The following is an 18,849-nucleotide window of genomic DNA, read 5'->3' as shown; positions in this document are numbered from 1 at the left end:
TCTCCACCGGCGCCAGCAGCCCGGGGCCGAGGCGACCGTACATTAAAGGGCAGGAGCAGCCACCGGAGCAGCCGCTAGCTCTCTTCCCTCTCCTTCCTCCTCCTCCTCCGCCTCCTCCTCCTCCTCCTCCTGCTCCTCCGGCTCCTCCTCGGACGCTGACCCGCCGCCCGCGGCGCCGCGCCGCGCCCCCGCCCCGCCCCGCCCAGTCCCTCCTCCTCCGCCGCGAACTTAGTCAGCGGTTCGCGCCGCGGCGCCGCGATTGGCCGGCGGCGGGCGCCGCGTCACAATGGAGCCGGCGGGAGGCGGCGGGCCGGCCGGCGCTGGGGCTTCCCGCTGAGCCCGGGCCCCGCAGCCCGGAGAGCGGGCCGGCGCCGCCTGCGCGCCCGGGAGGCGCAGGGTTCGCCGCGGGGCGCGGGCGCGGGCGGCTGGATTCACGCAGGTAAGGAGGTCGGGGCGGGCGCCCCTGCTCTGGGAAGGGGTGCCGCTCGGACCCGGGGGGCGGAGGCGGGGGACGGGGTGCGGGGGGCGCAGCAGGTGGGGTGGCCGCGCAGGTGCGGTCACCTGTCCAGCCTCACCTGCGGGCTGGGCGTGCGGGCGGCGGGCGGCGCAGGAGAGGAGAGTCCCGGCCTCGCTGCTCCCCGTCCCCGTCCCCGTCCCCGGTCCCCGTCCCGGTCCCCGTCCCCGTCCGCAGCGCGGCGGTCCGCTCCCCGCCCGGGCGTCCCGGCTGCTGCACCTGAACGGGAGCCCCGGGCGGAGTGGGAGGGAGGTGCTGGCGCTGCCGGCGGGGGTCTGGCCTCGCGGAGCTGAGACATCTCCCCTGGGAGGTCGCGGTGGGTCGCTCTCCTCTGCCCCCTGCCCTGGCGCTGTTGACAGACATTTGGTGCTCACTGGATGGCTACTCATTGTTCCCCTGCAGTTTGATGGTGGTGGTGGCATTCGATTGTTGGCTGGAGAAGGGGGCAACCTAAGAGAGAAGCTAAGAGTTTCCTCCTCCCGGGGGTGTGGATGGGATGGGATGGGATGGGATGGGGGGGGAGAGGGGGGGGCTGGGGGGAGAGAGGGGCAGTTGAGCAGGTGCCGAGAGGTCAGAAGGGAGGAGGCACGGGGTTTCTTCATGACTCTGTGTCCTCAGCCGACTTCCCAAAGTCCATAGGTTGCCCTTAAACGACTTCTGTGGAAGACCTTTCTTTGGGGTCAGAAAGACACCCTGTGAGCACCCCTTCCCATTTCCCCCTCTGCCCTCCCCCCCAAGAGCAAAATTAAATGTAAAAGCAACTTATACGTGGACTTCCTTCAGTACATTTGCCTTGCCTAAAATCTTTTTTAAAAAACACTAAAAAAAAAACTTTGTAAGAAGATACCGCTATGAAACTTCTAAGTGTGCGAACGCACAGCCAACTTAAAATGGGAACTTTGCTCACCTCTTTCTAAGAAGTTAAATAGCATGTGTCTTTATCAGACTGTCCCGTCTCCCATACGCAAGTGTAGGGTTGAAGCGCACAGAAGAATCCAAACCAAACGGCAGGATAATTATCTAACAGTTCCTGTGCCCGGGGTGTGTTCAGGTTACTTCTCCCTGAGAACCCCCAATGCTCTTTGAGTTGAGGGGGCCAAGGTGACTTTCTTTTGCCTTTGGCATTCCTAATCCGAAGCTTCACTCTTGAAGGCAAATAACAGCTAATCTCTGATGTAATTGGGCCGGTGAGATGGGAGAATGTAAGCCCTAACAGTCTGCTGTTCTCTTAGTTCAGGCAATGAAGTGGGCCGAGGTGTCACTGAATCCACAGTTGAATCGTGCACTTATCTTATACCTACTATCCCCACAAAATGTTTTTCTTATAGAAAAAAAAAAAAAAATTGAGCCGAAACCGGTTTGGCTCAGTGGTAGAGCGTCGCCTGCGGACTGAAAGGTCCTGGGTTCGTTTCCGGTCAAGGGCATGTACATTGGTTGCGGGCACATCCCGGGTAGGGGGTGTGCAAGAAGCAGCTGGTCGATGTTTCTCTCATCAACGTTTCTAGCTCTCTATCTCTCTCCCTTCCTCTCTGTAAAAAAAATCAATAAAAATATATTTTTAAAAAATTGAAATGTTAGAATTAAATTTGCTGTTCTTTGAAACTTACTGTGTTTCTTCGATTGGAAAGGTATTCTATCATGTCCAGCCCAACAGGCATATTTTCTCATCTGGAGTGATTTCATTTGACTAGTTAAAACTGCTTTTTGAAGACCATCCCCTTTGATGTTTTCTTCTTTATATTCTTTAATTTGATTTTATTGTTGGCAGTATTATTCAGAATCCTCATAATGAAAGCAACATTCATTAAAATGAAAAGGTACCAGGTTGTCCAAGGTTTTTATTTAATAGACTTTATTCTTTAGGGTAGTTGTAGATTCACAGCAAAATTGAGAGTAAAGTGCAGCCGAAACTGGTTTGGCTCAGTGGATAGAGCGTCAGCCTTCGGACTAAAAGGTCCCAGGTTCGATTCCAGTCAAGGGCATGTACCTTGGTTGCGGGCACATCCCCAGTGGGGGGGGTGCAAGAGGCAGGGTTTGGCTCAGTGGATAGAGCGTCAACCTTTGGACTGAAAGGCCCCAGGTTCGATTCCAGTCAAGGGCATGTATCTTGGTTGTGGGCACATCCCCAGTGGGGGGCGTGCAAGAGGCAGCTGATTGATGTTTCTCTCTCATCGATGTTTCTAACTCTTTATTCCTCTCTCTTCCTCTCTGAAAAAATCAATAAAATATATTTTTAAAAATAAAAAAAAGAGACTAAAGTGCAGAGATTTCACATATACTCCCTGCCGCTACTCATTTATAATCCTCCAACTCCCAATATCAACATGCCCCACCGGAGTGGTTCATTTGTTACAGTGGATGAACCTATACTGACAACATTGTCATTACCCAGAGTCCATGCTACACATTAGGGTTCGCTTTTGATGTTATACACTTAATGAGTTTGGATAAATGTGTAATAACATGTATTTACCATTGTAGTATCATCAGGGTATGATAGTATCACTTCTCTGGGGAAAAAAAATCCCATTTTCCACTAATCATCCCTTACTCTCTCCAACCCCTAGCAACCACTGATATTTTTACCATAGCCACAGTGCTGCCTTTTCCAGAATGTCAAAGAGCTGAAATCATTAGAGTCTGTTGCCTTCTTCTACTTAGTAATATGCATTTAAGTTTCCTCTATGCCTTTTTGTGGTTTGATAACTCATTTCTTTTGAGTACTGAATAATATTCCATTTTCCCGCCAAGATTTTTTTTTATAATATACTGTGTGGGTATTTTCCTGCATTGGTCTGAAATTTGTAATTTTTTTGTTTCGTTTTCTGAGGTTGAGAGGGGCAAATATTATAATATTTAGAAGATTCTTGCTTTAACCAAAGTTTTTATTTGTAAACAAGTTTTTATTTTTTTAATTTTCAATCCCTTTTTGATGGCATATGAGTATTTTTATGTTTCTTTTTGATTTTGCTGCCCATATAAAAAAATCTATTCGATCTAATCCCCGATTTCCATTTAGTCTCTCAAGATTGAATTTCTGAATTTTATTTATTATTATGCCATTTAAAAGTGTGTTTCCTCTGAAAGTCCTCTGAGGGAAGATGGGAGGATCCCTAACCATTGCCTGTATGATTTTTTTTTTTTTTTTTATATCTCATCTGACATTATGTTCATTATTGATTTTTTTGTTTCCTTAGAATGAGAGGGAGGGAGGGTAGGAGGGAGAGAGATGAGAGAAACATGGATTAGCTGCCTCCCAAATGTGCCCTGACCAAGGATCAAACCCTCAAACTCCAAATGTTCCTGGCTGGAAATTGAACCAACAATCTTTTGGTTTATGCGACCATGCTCCAACCAACTGAGCCACCCAGCCAGAGCCTGAATTTTATTTTATTTTTTTTTCTTTAGTATATTTTTATTGATTTCAGAGAGGAAGGGAGAGGGAGATAGAGAAAGAAACATCAATGATAAGAGAGAATCATTGAGCAGCTGCCTCCTGCACTCCCTACTGGGAATCCAGGCCACAACCCCTTGACTGAAACCGAACTTGAGACCCTTCAGTCCACAGGCCGATGCTCTATCCACTGAGCCAAACCAGCTAGGGCCTGGATTTTATTTTTGTTCTCCTTTTCAACATGCTTCTAGCCTACACTGATATATTTCAGTAACTAATGTGTGCTGAATCTGAGGTGTTACTCCTGACTTGGTGGAATGATTTGCGTTGCTTTCCATGTAGGAAGCATGTCTCTCCCTGTTGTCCTGCCTCCAGAGCACAGGATCCTGCAGCAGTTTAGACTTGTGACCAACCAGAACGAATTTGAGAGGCCCAATTATAGCACAGAATTTATTTAACCAATTATAAAATGCCTTCTAATTTGTGCCCTGTTTTCATATTGCTGCTTTTTCTTTCATTGCCATTGACTATTTCCATTTTCTTTCCCATCTGTATCTTCTAAATTTCCTACATACCTTTATGACCTTTTTTTTCTAGTAATTAAAATACTGTCTTTGGCAGACATAGCTTTTTTTTTTTTTTTTTTTTTTTTTTTTTTTTTTTTTTGCTTTTGCTTTTCTGGGTCAATAAGATCTTAAATAAAAGTAGGCCTAATTGCAGTCACTGAATCTCTCTTCTAAGATCTTCATACTGCTGTTGATTTAGAAATTTAACAAAGGGTAATAATAAACCCCCTGTTCTACAACTGCCTTTAATTCAGGATTCTACTCAACTCCAACATAATTTAAATTCACGTCAGTGTTGTGAATTGTGTAAAGGAAATGAACAAGTTGTCAGAGTTTCAACCTTGATCTTTCCTTTTGCCTTTTGACCTTTACACTGCCTTTGATATGGGCCATTCTGCTTGTGCTTTTCCAGACTTTGAACTTCATCTCCTACTTCTTCAACCTCAGAGTTTCTTACAACTCTCCTTGCCTCTCTTATCCTGTGGCCATTTCCAGAGCTCCATTCTACCATGCCTACTCCTCAGCCAGCAGCATCTTTCCCAGAAGCTACCAGCTGCACAGCTTCTGTTTCCCTTCTGGTTGCAGCTCCGTGCAGGTACCTGCGCTCTTCCTCTGCCCATCTCTGAGGGAGGCTAAATTCTTCACTGTCCAGTAGCATATTCCTTCTTATCGTTTCTCAAGTGTGCCAATTTGAGAGCATATTCAAACTTCCCTTCTTGGGTCAAACTCCCCTGCAGCATTTTCATACCATCCCCACCCCCAGTCTATTGCAAATTGTAAGGAGGAGTTTTTCAGGTTTCTGCCTAAGAGCATGGACTTTGCAGGTCTGAGTTTGGATGAATGACTGGATTAGTTAAGATTAGCTGCCAATTACAGAGACTGCAGAGAACAATGGCTTAAACAAAGTGACATTTGTTTCTCTTTCACACTAAAAAAGAAAAAAAATACTTTACAGAGGAACAATCCAGGGCTGACATGATGGTTTTAGTCTTCTGAGGCCTAGGCAGTTCCACCTTTTAGATCTATGATATACCTCAGGCGAAGCCCTCAACTTCACCATCCTAGGTGGAGCTTCAGCCATCACGTCCAGGTTCCAAGTAGTAGGAAGAAGTAAGGGAAGGAGACAGGAAAGGCAAAGCCTTTCTTCAGGAAGGTCTCTTAAGGAACATTTCCAAGGCTGTCATTCTTGTTACATCTCATTGGCCAGAACTTAGTGATGTGGCCTCACCTAGCGGGAATAGAGATGTTATAATACTAGTATTGTCCTTATTTTAGAGAGCCTTATGCCCAGCTAAAATGTGGGAGGTTCAACCCCTTAGGAAAAAGGAGAGGATGAACATTGGGCAGCCAAACACCACATTTCCTCTTCAACTCTTTATTACCCATCACACAGGATTCTTACAATTAAAAGAAATATTTATACATGAAACCATCTAATACAGTGTCTGGCCTAACACAAGTTTTCAGTCAGCGTTAGTTCATATTCCTCCTTATTCCTCTTTCAGGAATTGCCTCTTTTCCCTGTTGCAACATCATTGGCATCCAAACCCTATTTTAAGTAGTTAGGCATCTGCCCAGTCGGTGGTATCAGATTGTATGCTTGTACCTTTTCATAGGAGAGAGCAACACATTATTACTCAATGTCAGCATTTATTTCTTAGCTTAAAACATGGCTTAGAGGAAAAACAGAGCTCTTGGAATCAAATAGACCCAGATGTGAATCCTGGCTATGCCACTTAGTGTGTAACCTCAGCCTCTCCGCACCCTCAATTTCCTCATCTGTGACCTGGGAGTGATAATCAGATATGAGAATTAAATGAAGAACATGTATATAGAATGCTTAATACTGTACCTGATAAAGTTAGCAGGAGCTTTTTTTAATTTTATTTTAATTTGGCTTAATCTGGGTGAAGCTTTTTGAAAATGAACTCATTCCATTAAAAAAAATATATTAATAGTGGTCATTTCCATATATATCCAAATGAGTGTTATTAAATTATTAGTCAAACTTTTTTTAGAATTGTCTCCATAATCAGTTTAAACCTAAATAACAGCAAAATCTTTCCTACATTTTAAAAATAAATAACAGAATGGCTCAGCCTTAAGCTTTATCAGCCTTGCTTTGACAATTTGGGGCTGTTTCACTCTCAGAAGCTAAAACATTTCCATGATTGCATATATTTCATAGTATTCTTTTCAGCAGCTATTTATTACCTGCCTACTGTGTGCCAGACACTATGCTAGGTTCTGGGACAATAGTGGCAAGCACAAATGTATTCCCTGCCATCATGCAAGTTGCAGATTACTGGCGGAGTCAGCAAATAAATTGTAAAAATGCCACTACATCCTGACTGGCATGATTCAGTGGTTAAACATTTACCTATGAACCAGGAGATTACTGTTAGATTCCAGCTAAGGACACATGCCCAGGTTGTGGCTCATCCCCAGTGGGGATGGGGTGGGTGGGAGGTTGGTGCAGGAGGCAACTGATTAATTATTTTTATCATTGATGTTTCTATCCCTCTCTCCCTCTCCCTCTCTAAAATCAACACACACACACATATATATATATATATATATATATATATATATATATATATATATATATATATATAAAGTGCCACTATGACAGTTATCAGGAAAGAGACATACAGCTACTGTGAAAGCACGTGCAAATGCCTTATGGTTGGAGGTTGACTAGAGTCTGTAGGAACAAAACATTGGCCAGTGAGCTGCAAAGCTCAGGCGTGTGGTTTGAAATGAGCTCAGACATGACCTGTGCCTGCCCTTAGGCAAGAACCAGAATGTGCCACGGGTTTCCAACACCATTACAAAGAAGGCATTTCATAATGTTTGGAGCCTTCTTTGAAATAAGTGTATATAATATGTATCTTCTCGGTGTGATACTCTAATGAAAGGGGCTACCTTGGCAAACTTTAAATATAGATACTTTAGATACAACAGGCAGATGCATCGGAGAGAGTTGGCAGTAAAGTAAGATCTGTTCAGAGGAGGTCAGAGGCTTGATCGGCTTCGCCCTTCGCACATGGAGTTTGAAGCCATTTGGCTGGATGGGGGCCGTGGGAAAGACGGTTGGCAGAATTGGCAGCTCTTTATCTAAAGCAGTAGTGAGAAAATGACCGGAGGATGGGAGGTAGGGGCAGTGTGCTCCAGAGAACTGGCTGGACTGCTGTGCCAGGATGGCCTCTCAGGGCCAGCGGGCAGCACCAGCATCCAGTCCCCTCTAGGCTCTCAGGTTTGCGTGCAGGAGCCCAGCTCCACGCATGGACAGCAGGCCACCCTTTCTCCTTGCCCTGTCCGGCTGAGCTAATTGGGAGCAGTGTTGTCTCTTTAATCCCTGTGAGAGCCGTGGAGGTGGTGGGGCATGATGAGCCTCAGGGGCAGAGCTGCCTGCCATTGGACGGCAGGTTGCTTCTTGCTCTGAGCAGATAAATTTAAGACGAATAAATCCTGTGCATCTGAAGATTTTAAAGTTCATCTCTCAAGGCAAAACTAAATGAGTTTGTTCCTGGCCCTGTTTCAAGTGCCGAAATAGGCAGTCCTCAACCGAGCAGTGATCTGTCTTCCAAAAGCCTTGTGAGTCATGATGCAGGTTCTCAGACGCAGTGTTGTGCATGGGCTCAGGTTCCCGGGCTTGCCCAAGAGAGAGTCTGTGCTGTGCCTGCACCCCCCTGAGGGTGCCCCCAGCCTCGCTCCTTCCCCCTCCCAGAAACGCCCTTGCACCTGGGACTCGCTCTTGCTCCCCACTTGCCATGCATTTGGAATTCCTCGCTCAGTGGCACACCAGGCTTGCTCCTACCTCGGGGACTTCTCATTGATGTTCTCTACATGGAATGCTTTTTCCTTAGGAATTTGCATGACTGTTTCCTTCTCCTCTGTGAGGAGTCAACTCAGAAGTCACCTCTGAGATACCTTCCCTGACTACCCCATACCTGCCCCCATTGCCTCTCAGACCTTGGCTTTTTGTTAGCTTGCTGGTTTGTCTTCTATTCCCTATACCCCCCATTAATTAAAATATAAGTTCTGTGAAAGCGTGACCCTGTCTCCCTGTGTTCCTATTCTTAAGCCTGGTTTTCAGTAAGCTTCTCAAACTGCTACAGGTGATGTTGGCAAATAATTTTACCCCTTTGAGAATAAAATGGGGCCAGTAAGACCTATGGTACCTGCCACGTAGAACAAATAATGAAGGCCTGAAGTTAGCAGACTGAAGATTCTTTCTTTTCCCCTAACAGGCTATTCATCTTTAGATTCCATACTTTTAAATAACAATGTTTTTTACCCAATTACATGACCCAGAGGAATGTAGAACTCATCCTAGGCTTGTCCCTGTCCCATTCCCCCTTAAACTGCTCCTCCTTCAGTTGCTAAGCAACTTGCCCAGAGACAATATTCTTAAGGATCCTCCCATCAGCACCTTCCCCCTTTGCTGTCTTTTCCAGGATCACTGCTAATTGTCTTCCAACCCATAGTTCAGTTTGTAGACTTTCCTGTCTTCTATCCCTCCTCCCATTTGTTGTCCACACCAATGTAACATTTCTGAAAGGCAAATCTTATACCATAACTGCCCAGTTTAATAACCTTTAATGACTTGCTTTGTCACAGAATCAAGTCCAAACTCCTTGGTGAGCCATATAATAAAGTCTCCCTTTGTTGGCTTCTGCAGCTCTCCAGCTTCACCTCTTGCCACCTGTCATTTCTTAATCAGCAGAGCATGTGCCACGGACGCAGCATGCACAGTCGCGGCCTCGTACACCAGCCTAAACTATTTACAGTGCAGGGAGGAAGGCGGCTGCTCTCCTCAGCTTTCTTCCTTCCCTCCATTTGGGAGGCTCGTATCCCCGCTTCACACACCTGCCTGCCTTTCAAGAATCAGTTCAAGCATGCCCACCTATTCTCAAAGGTCATCCGCGACACTTTCCTTCTGCTTACCAACCCCAAGAGCTCCTCTTTCCCTCCTCTGCTGCCTCTGGCCTGGGTTCCTACTACAATACTTGTGCCCGAGAACAGCTGTGCTTCCTCCTACGTCTTCCTTCACGATAAAGATTATTTTCTTCATCACCAGCTCTTCCTGGACCAGCCATAATACTTGTCATGTAAATGGAGAGCTGGGAAAGAATTAGGGAGTAAAATTCAGAGTACTTATCACCTAATCCAGGGCTTTGTCTCAATAACATACCTTTGACTGGTATTTGACTAAAATTTGAAAGCTCTCCTGGAAGTTTAGAAGTTGAAAGGCATATTGTATTTATGCCGTTAATAGATAACAGTTGAATGGCCAAAATATTTTGTTTATGAGCTAGAGTTTATTGAACATATACTGTGTTCAGAGTTCTGCATTTGCCAATTTACAGGGAATGCTTTAGACTGCTTTTGCTCTTTTCTGAAATAATCCTTCTGTTGTTTTTCTATAGGAAATAAAAATGTTAGATGGTCAGCACAAGCTCTTGGCTTTCAGACAGTTTAGAACAGTGTCTCCTAATGGTTTTTTGTTTTGTTTTGTTTTTTCCCCAGGACTCACTAAGAGTATTTAGAAAATCTATGTGCTCTACCCATACATTTTAAAATTTAATGTCTAAATTTTTATCATGATTTTTAAATAGTTGTTAAAGATGACATTTCGAATATTATAAATATTGATTTAAAAAATTCTTGTTAATGTACCCAGTAGAAGCTAAATTAATACCAAGATGACTTCCTATTTACCATATTATCTATTTTAAAAGTACATGAATAAGCTCTTCTAGAAAAGTTGGGAATTTTACATATTTGTTTCCCTCATGGGACTCACATCATACTCCTATTAAACTTAATCCCAAAGTAACATTATAATGTTTGAAAATCTTTCATTGATTATCTTATCCTACTCTTGTCACACACACACTACACGTACTACATTTTTATTTTTTTAAGTTCTTGTGACAAGATGTCCCTGTTAAATAAAAATTTTTAGATTAAATTATGGTTTGTTTTTAGTGTACAATTGACTAGAACAATTAATTACATCAGAATTTTGATGAATCATTATTAGGCATAGGTAAAATTTTATTGGAAAATTAGCTCTCAGTGAGGTACCTGGTAGTTAAAAATAGTTTATGTATGTAGAACTAAATATTACTTATTGCTCGGGTAAGCTTGGCTTCATATTAAATCATATGCTGCTTTAAAAATATAAGTTGCCGATGAAATTCTCGCACAAAGGCAGTATAATTCCAACCCTATGTTTTAAACTCCTGAGTTCTATGCCAAAAGTTATGTAGTGATTGATCATAAAAGTGATTTTGTTTTTTACTAACAACTTAATTAGCTCTTTCTCCAGTGTTTATCCAAACAAACAAACTTTCCCCTGACTCCCCAAAGGATTTGTTTCTCAGTCATGTAAGTCACTCACTTCCTTAACATGTATAACCCTACAGGTACCTCAAAATGGCCCTCTGCATGGGTCCTGGGGGTTTTTACTCCCCATGACGGTGACCGTGTGCTATAAGCAGACTTCTAACCAGTGATATGCAGGCCTCTCTTTTTGAATGTGGGAAAATAATAAATGTGAAAAGGAAGGAAAGGGGATGGCTAGAAAGAACCAACAGGACATCAGTTGTTTTGAAGCAAATAGACACAGGTTAATTGACGATCTGGAAATAAATGATTTCAGAATATGTCTTCCTCCAAACAACAACAACAACAACCACCACAAAAACAAACCAAAACAAAACACAAAAAGGGTCCCTAACCCTCAGTGCCCTGTGTAAAGGTGAATTGATTTGACTGCCAAAGAAAACTTTTCTCTTTTTTTCTTTTCTTTTTTAATATACCAGGCTAATTTTAAAAATATATATATTTTATTGATTTTTTACAGAGAGGAAGGGAGAGAGATAGAGAGCTAGAAACGTCGATGAGAGAGAAACATCGACCAGCTGCCTCTTGCACACCCCCCACTGGGAATGTGCCCGCAACCAAGGTACATGCCCTTGCCCGGAATCCAACCTGGGAGCTTTCAGTCCACAGGCCGACACTCTATCCACTGAGCCAAACCGGTTTCAGTCAAAGAAAACTTTTCAATCAAATTAGCTGTCGACTTTAAAGCAAAAGCCTCCCATGAGACCAATTTAAAGATTTCCTCTTGGTGGGTAGTCACATTCAAAAGGGAAAGAGCCTGGCTAATGCATGCCACTCTTTTATATATGTATCCAACAGAAGCTAACTTGATAGCAATGCAATTTAATCATCATCCGTTTTAAGAATACACGAACAAGCTCTCCTAGAACAGTTACATAATTTTTATATCCACTGTTAAATACAAAAAAAAAAAAAAAAAACCACAAAAAAACAAAAAACCCTGGTTAAAAAAAAATCGCCAGATGCTTGACTGATAGTCAGCTAAGTCAGTGGGTGAGTGGTTTCTAAATAAGTCTCAATCACATTGGAGAAGAGTCATTTCATGTTTTATTTAAAAATGCTAATTTCTCCCCAGGAGGAGGTTATGAATTTCAGCATGTGGAAAGGTTGGCCCCAGGCTGGATTTTGGACTTTTTTCTGTATGGATATCGCAGTCTGAGGGAGGGGAGTTAGCCTAGCCCTCATCCTGCTGAGAGGAGCCTTTACGGAGCCCTCCTGGCTCCTAGGTGCTGTGGCCCTGTGTGAAGGGATACTGTACAGATGTCCCCTGTTTTCATACCTTCTCCCAACAGCTTATGGCAAATCTCTCCTGAAATACTTTATAGGAGCCCCCACATTACTTGGTCTATTATACATTTGTACTTCACTTCTAACTTCAGAAGCATTTATATTCACTTCTATTGATGACCTGCAGTAGATGAGGCAAGTATGATCCCCATGATACAAATGTGGAAACTAAGTTTGCAGTAGGATATGTGGCTTATCCAGGCAAACTCCCCAAGTTAATGGTACATCTGGCACTTGATAAAGCAACTGTTTTCTACAGTATATGTACTGCCTGGCTCCTTTTCCCAGATGTGCTTTTATAAAAGGCTCTAAAGATTGGAAAATTTGACTTAAAGTGACCATGTGAAGATTAAGTAAGATAGATAGAAAATGCCTTTTAAAAGACTTTTTAAAAAGAAAAACAACATACTTGAGTTTTTGTACTGACTTTTATGGATTTTTTAAAAACTAATACATTCAAGAGATTTTTTTTTTTTTTTTTTTTTGAGCACTTAATACTTGTCAGCCATCATGCCAGGCTCTTGGAATAAATCCAATATTTGGGGGAGGGGGTTGACAGAAAAGAGAAAATGCGTTTTGCATGGCACATACAACCTGGAAGAGGGAAATTCGACAATAAGTAAATGCAAGATAAAATGTCATAGTGCAGATAAAGGGTTAGAGAATGGTTGGTGATGCGGATTAGAGGAGATGACCGGGGACAACATTCCTTGGGTTTGTGGCTTTTGAGAAGACCTGAATATTATGGTCACCAGAGTCAGAGTTCAAAACCTTGAGTTTATTTGGCTAACTTGATTCAAGTCATGGTATTCTATAGTTATTTAGAAAGGACCTTCCAGGTTATCTATTGCTTTTAACTTTTTTTATGTCATGCATAACATTTAAACACGCCTAGAAATCATCCTTGGATCACCTCAAGTTCATATCCTTGTTCTATTCTAGTCCTTTCTTTTCGCTGATAAGACATTAAGGTGGAGAAAGGCAAAGTAAAAATGATCCACAGTTTCACAACTAGCTTGTGACCTAAAGATCCCCACAAAGTTGTCTGTTGCTTTTCCCACTAAAATCTACATCACTAGAGTGATACATTTTCTAAAGCAACCATCCATCCATAAGCATCTCCTGCTTTTTTTTGTATATGTGCCATTTTTATTTGCATAGAATAAAACTTCCCCAAGTAGCTAAATATGGCCAGTGTGGTTCCTTTTCCTATTTCCTGACCAGCAACAGCATAAATAATACCCCAAGGATTCCAAATGTCCTAGAAAATTCTGAGCAAGGAGGACTCAGGCTGATGGCAGGAAAGGACAAAATATAAAAACAAAGAATGTAGACCTTGGAGTGTGGGAAGATCTCTCTGTTCTTACAGTGAGACTTGGGACATCATGGCTTTGAAGAGCGGAGAGGGACTGACAGTGCCTGTAAAGGTCTCTAAATGTGCGGGCAGTAGAGGGGCTGGAGATGTGAAGGGCTTTGTTCTAGATCCCACAGGGGCAGTGACTCCCTAGGGTGAAAAAGCAGTCACCCCATCACTCCACCCAGTAATTTCCTCTCGGGACATTTTATACAGAAACTTGGAAGATAAACTTGTCACTTTCAGGAAAATATCCATTATATCAACTTATCTTTCTAGCCACACTTCCTTGACAGATATTTCAACTTTTAGCATTAAAAAATAACCAAAAAACATTTTTTTTAAATTTTTCACCATGACAAAAAAAAATAAATAAATAAATTAAATTCTCACCATGGCCAAAAATCATTTGGTAAAATTTTATACTCCATTTTTTTAAAAAATATTTTTAAATTGTTTTTCAATTACAGTTAATATTCAACATTTTGTATATTATAGTTTTTGATTAGACAATCATGTATACTTTACAGAGTGTTTCCCCAATATTTTCAGTGTCCACATGGCACCATACATCGTTATTATAATCCTATTGACTATATTTCCTGTGCTGTACTTTACTAACCAAAAAGTGTAAGTAGCAGTAACCCATACCATGGAATGAGTACCTGATTCCTGAAATAGGATGCTATGTAAGCATTTCTATTTGCATACAAGATTTTCTAATAAAGTACATCTGGCTTTAAAACCTCCAAAGCAGAGCCAGTCTGCCTCCAATAAACATTAATATTTATTGAATTTTAAGCTGCTTTCTATTGTTGCTCTTAAAGACAAATAAAACCTACTTTTTCCATTGGAATTGCCCCTCAATATTGTGATACCTTCAAGAGAAGAAATTCCAGGCTTTTCTCTCTAAGTCAGTGCAAGGCCCTTTCCTCCATGCTCCCCATCTCCACCCCCCATTTTGGGATATTTCTAGCCTACTTTTCCATCTGTGTGCCTTGTTACTATGGTGATGGGCACCAAAGAAATAGAGAACAAAGTGGATGTAATGAGCATCTCCTTACATGGTTTCCAATGCTAACAAGGGAATCGAGGTTTTCCAGGCATGGCTTGTTCTTTATTGGTGGTAGAAATGGACCAGCCCAGCTGGGAGCGGGCCCTGGGGTTGCAGGCTGATTCCCATTGTTCTGCACTCCTCAGACCTTTCTCACTCAGAGACATGAAGCCGGGGAAGAGCCATGGGAGCCTGTGGAGGGGATGGAGTACAAAAATTAGTGCTACAGTCATCCCACTGCAAAAGACAGATCTCCTGAAGCATAGTCATGGGAGGGGATATTGGGCTAGTTTTTAGGTTTGTCCATCATCAATTTCACCTTGTTTAACTTAAGCTCTCAATAGAGAAGATTTGCCAATCGACCCTTCAAGGTACTTAGCCTGTATTATGTGAAAATTAAAATAATGAAATTTATCTTGATTGATTATAGCTTGCAGTATTTGCTCGTGTGAATTGTTATAAATAAATGATTAAACTGTTAATAGCATGCTTATTTTGTGGTTGTTTTAGAATTACAATTAAATATGCTCTAGGTGTTGTGGAAATTAATGTGTGTTTTTTCCATAAGACCTGGGAAAAAGTTCCACAAGTAGTTTTTAACCTCCTTACATGCTTACTCATGCTTTCATAGATTACATCTTCATGTATCATATTCTTTGACAGCCCTAATGAAATACCCAAAGATTAAATGAAATATTCCAGCTAATCGATTCCATCTTCTGGACAATTATTTTTAAATTTATTACATTTTAAATTTGCATTGCTTGTGTTTTTATGTTTAAGGGGCAGATACAGGATAAAATATTTTAGCACAGTGTTTTAGAACATAAAATCATGGGACATGAATCAAATTTTTTGGAGCTTAAGAAACTGAATGTTGTAGCTGCCTGTTGCATTGTGACATGACATGAGGGCCGGAAGTTCCTTCTGGCTCTACATTCTTTATTCTTTTGGTAATGTAGCTCCTTTCTCTCTGCTCGATGACCCATATTTTGCCAGTTTTGATATCTGCTATAATGGCTATTACAATGATATAAAAAATGCTTGAAACCAACCTCATACTTGGAGTTTTTTAGATACAGTGTAACCCTCCCGAGCAAAGTCAGCTTTTCCAGTTGTGGCATGAATGAAAGAATAAGAGCTCTGGAGTGGGAGCTGGACCGCCCAGCGCTGACTCTGGCTCAGCTGCTGCCTGGGGTGAGCTTGGAGATGCATTTTTAACCTCGCAAATAGCACATAGCTTCATCAGGAGGAGCCAAGGTGCCACAGGAAGGTTTTGAAGCAGAAGATGACATCCGATTTGTTTTGGAAAGTAACGCTAGCATCTGTACGGAGGACATGCTGGAGATGACAGAGATTATATTGGGAGACCAAATAAGGCAGTGGGGATAGAACAGAAGAGACTAATATAAAAAGAATTTGAGGAAAAGGTCATAGAATTAAATAGTTTCATTAACTTAAAAAAATTTTTTTTATTGTTTTCAGAGAGGAAGGGAGAGAGATAGAGAAATAGAAACATCAATGATGAGAGAATCATTGATTAGCTGCCTCCTGCAAGCACCCCACTGGGGATTGATCAAGGCTGCAATCTGGGCATGTGCCCTTGGCCGGAATCAAACCTGGGACCCTTCGGTCTGCAGGCCAACGCTCTCTCCACTGAGCAAACTGGCTAGGGCCCCATTAACTTTTATCACAACAATCCCCTGGTAATTGCTTAAGTCGAACTTTGCTTACTTTATAAGTAAGGAATGGATTAAATTCCTCCTGATTATTTATTGGCCCCCCCTTAAATTCTCTAATTTCCGTGAATATAAGTTGTATTAGCACAACTTTAGAAACGATAACTTCTGCTATAAACTAAATGTTTTTGTCTCCCCAACCTTCCAGGTTCTTATGTTGAAACCTAATCCCCAAGATTATGGTCTTGGGAAGTGGGGCCTTTGGGAAGTGATTAGGACATGAGGATAGGGCCCTCTTCAGGGGGTTAGTGTCCTTTGTAAATAGAATCTAGAGAGCTTCCTTGCCCCTGCAACCATGGGAGGACACAGCGAGAACAGCTCTATGAATTGGGAAGCGAGCTCTCACCAGACACTTAATCTTCTGGCATTTTGATTTTCAACTTCTCAGCCTCTAGGACTGTGAGAAATAAATGTTTGTTGGTTAAGTCACCCTGGCGATGGCAATTTGTTATAGAAGATGGATTCAGGCAGCTTCTAAACATGAATGTCTTCTGACCGGAAATGAGAAAAGACGGGAAAAGGTCGTGTTTGTTCTATGGGAAGAATAATGACTTGTTTGCACCGGAGGGGTCCGCTGAAACCATGCAGGACAGTTTCTTATCTTCCAGAAGGCTTCAAACTGTGGGCATGTTGGGTAGGTTTTGTGGGGAGAACAGAGCTTGTGTTTGTGAGGAGATCCCTCCTTCGTGGGCAGTTGTTCTCTGATACCTCCTGGGAGGAGGGAGTTTCCATTGCACTTGATGTTATCATCCATGTGAAGGTAGAAAGTAGGCCAGGTAGAATTAGCTCTCATTTTTAGTACAATTGAGAAGCTGGCATTCTGAGAGACTGCATAGCTTGGCTAAAGTTTAGGCAGATAGTCGGCAGGATGGGAATTCACTCTCCTCCAGCGTTGTGCTGGCTTGTCCACTTGTTACTGGGTGAATGGGTGAATGAATGACTGCCTATTTACTCTGTTCATTCCAGTGCCCTAAGCTACTTTTTATTCTCCTTACTCTAATGATGATTCATATCATGCTAGTTTTACTGTTATGGGTTGTGCAGGCTTAGGTAAATGACATAACTGTTTCATTTGCCTCAACTGTAAAGTGGCAATAACTTCATGGAGTTGTGGGAGCATTAATTAACTGACATTAAGGGGTTAGAAGAAGATTGAACACAGTTATCTTGTGATGAACATCCACTCCCATGACTGTCGCAATACAATGAGCATATTCAACTACGTCAGCCTAACATCAACTACTTATTAGGGTCCGTCTTTGTGTCCTCACACTAGGCTCTTTGTGTCATCCACCGAGGAGAAATGATTAGGAAAAGCTCCACTTGATTTGTCTTTTGATGATTTATAATTTGTTGTTTCAGTTAACTAGGCCTAAATGGACGTTTTCTTGGTTAATTTTTAAAGCATAGCCCGGTTACTTAATTCTGACAAATTAGGCTTGTATAATTATTGATGGAAAAGGAACACTGCAGACAAATTAAAAGAATTTATAGCTGTCCCAGGACCAGATCAGAAAGATCTCTAAGTTTCTGTTATAGCCTAAAATTTGTTCATTCTTTACATCTACTGAAATTCAACCTTAAATTATTTAGCAAATGGACAAGCAAAAAAAATTTTTTTTAATTGTCCTTCACATTTTAAAGTTTATTGCGATATGTAGACTTTTATCCTTGAAAAGTCTTTCATGATCATTGATCATCATAAGTAATAATACTCAAAGTAATATGTCTAGATGGTACAAAATCCTCATTTTTATTTGTTAGAAGTCTCACAACTTCTTTATTTCTTTTCCTGTTGTCATGAAAGTAACTGAACCAGTGACTGGCACTCTCTTAATCTTAAAGTGATCTATAGAGACCAAGTATATTCTAATATCTCATTTTTGAAAAACTAAAATCTCTGTATCTATGTGTGTACAGAGAACAAGATGTAAGGATATGAAGAATTGCCTGGTGTGTGCAATGGGGTTTATGAGAGGGGAAGGAAACAATTGTTTTGAAGTTTACCCTTTGATTCTTGTGTTTTTCCTCTCTAGTGAAGTCCTCAGAGATACCACACATGATGAAATCTTATAAAAAAATTCTTTCTAAACAAAGTATTTCCTTTCCTAATGAAATTCCGCTGTGGTGCTTTGTTGTTAGTGTGCTGGGAATTTTGAAGTATTCTCTGTGTATTTCTGTGATTTTGACCCAGTAATCTTATTTGGATTTACCAGGCAGGCATCTGTTGTTTTTACCAATTGCTATTGCTAAATTGTATTAATGTCCAAAGTTGAAAAACCCTCTTTTCTATGTTGCTCTAAATTATTCAGTTTTATTTAAAATGTTTTAACAGATTTTTTATTGATTTTGAGAGAGAGAGAGAGAGAGAGAGGAGAGATCAATGTGAGTGTGAAACATTGATTGTGTGCTCCTGCACGTCCCCTACCACGTGTTTGCCCATTCCATTCCCGGCCTGGTGCATGGAATGACGTCCAACCAACTGGGCCACTCCAACCCAGAGTTTTATAAAATTTAAGCCTTTCCC

General features: G+C 41.8%; 1 protein-coding gene and 1 long non-coding RNA gene across 8 annotated transcripts in view; one reads left to right on the top strand and one right to left on the bottom strand.

Annotated features, from left to right (window-relative positions):
- Nucleotides 1-254: 254 nt before the first annotated feature.
- Nucleotides 255-18,849, top strand: part of LRRC8B (leucine rich repeat containing 8 VRAC subunit B) — a 78,009-nt gene continuing 59,414 nt past the window's right edge. For 4 of the 7 annotated variants that reach the window (XM_084872321.1, XM_084872319.1, XM_084872322.1 and 1 more), the window contains exon 1: nt 256-439. The gene's annotated coding sequence lies outside the window, so the exon portion shown is untranslated. Of the gene's footprint in view, nt 440-18,849 lie in introns of all 7 variants that reach the window. The other 3 variants (XM_084872325.1, XM_084872324.1, XM_084872323.1) reach the window with 1 other exon arrangement.
- On the bottom strand, nt 7,117-17,826 carry LOC311616682. Its single transcript, XR_014793971.1, has 3 exons — nt 15,639-17,826; nt 14,594-14,775; nt 7,117-9,600 (listed from the first exon to the last, which is right to left on the bottom strand). It is a non-coding gene; the product is annotated as an uncharacterized lncRNA (long non-coding RNA).

Source organism: Pipistrellus hanaki (assembly GCF_964339955.1).
Source record: "Pipistrellus hanaki genome assembly, chromosome: 2".
Lineage (NCBI taxonomy): Eukaryota > Metazoa > Chordata > Mammalia > Chiroptera > Vespertilionidae > Pipistrellus > Pipistrellus hanaki.
Note: the sequence above shows the minus strand (reverse complement) of the source record. Positions and strands in the feature narration are given on the sequence as shown.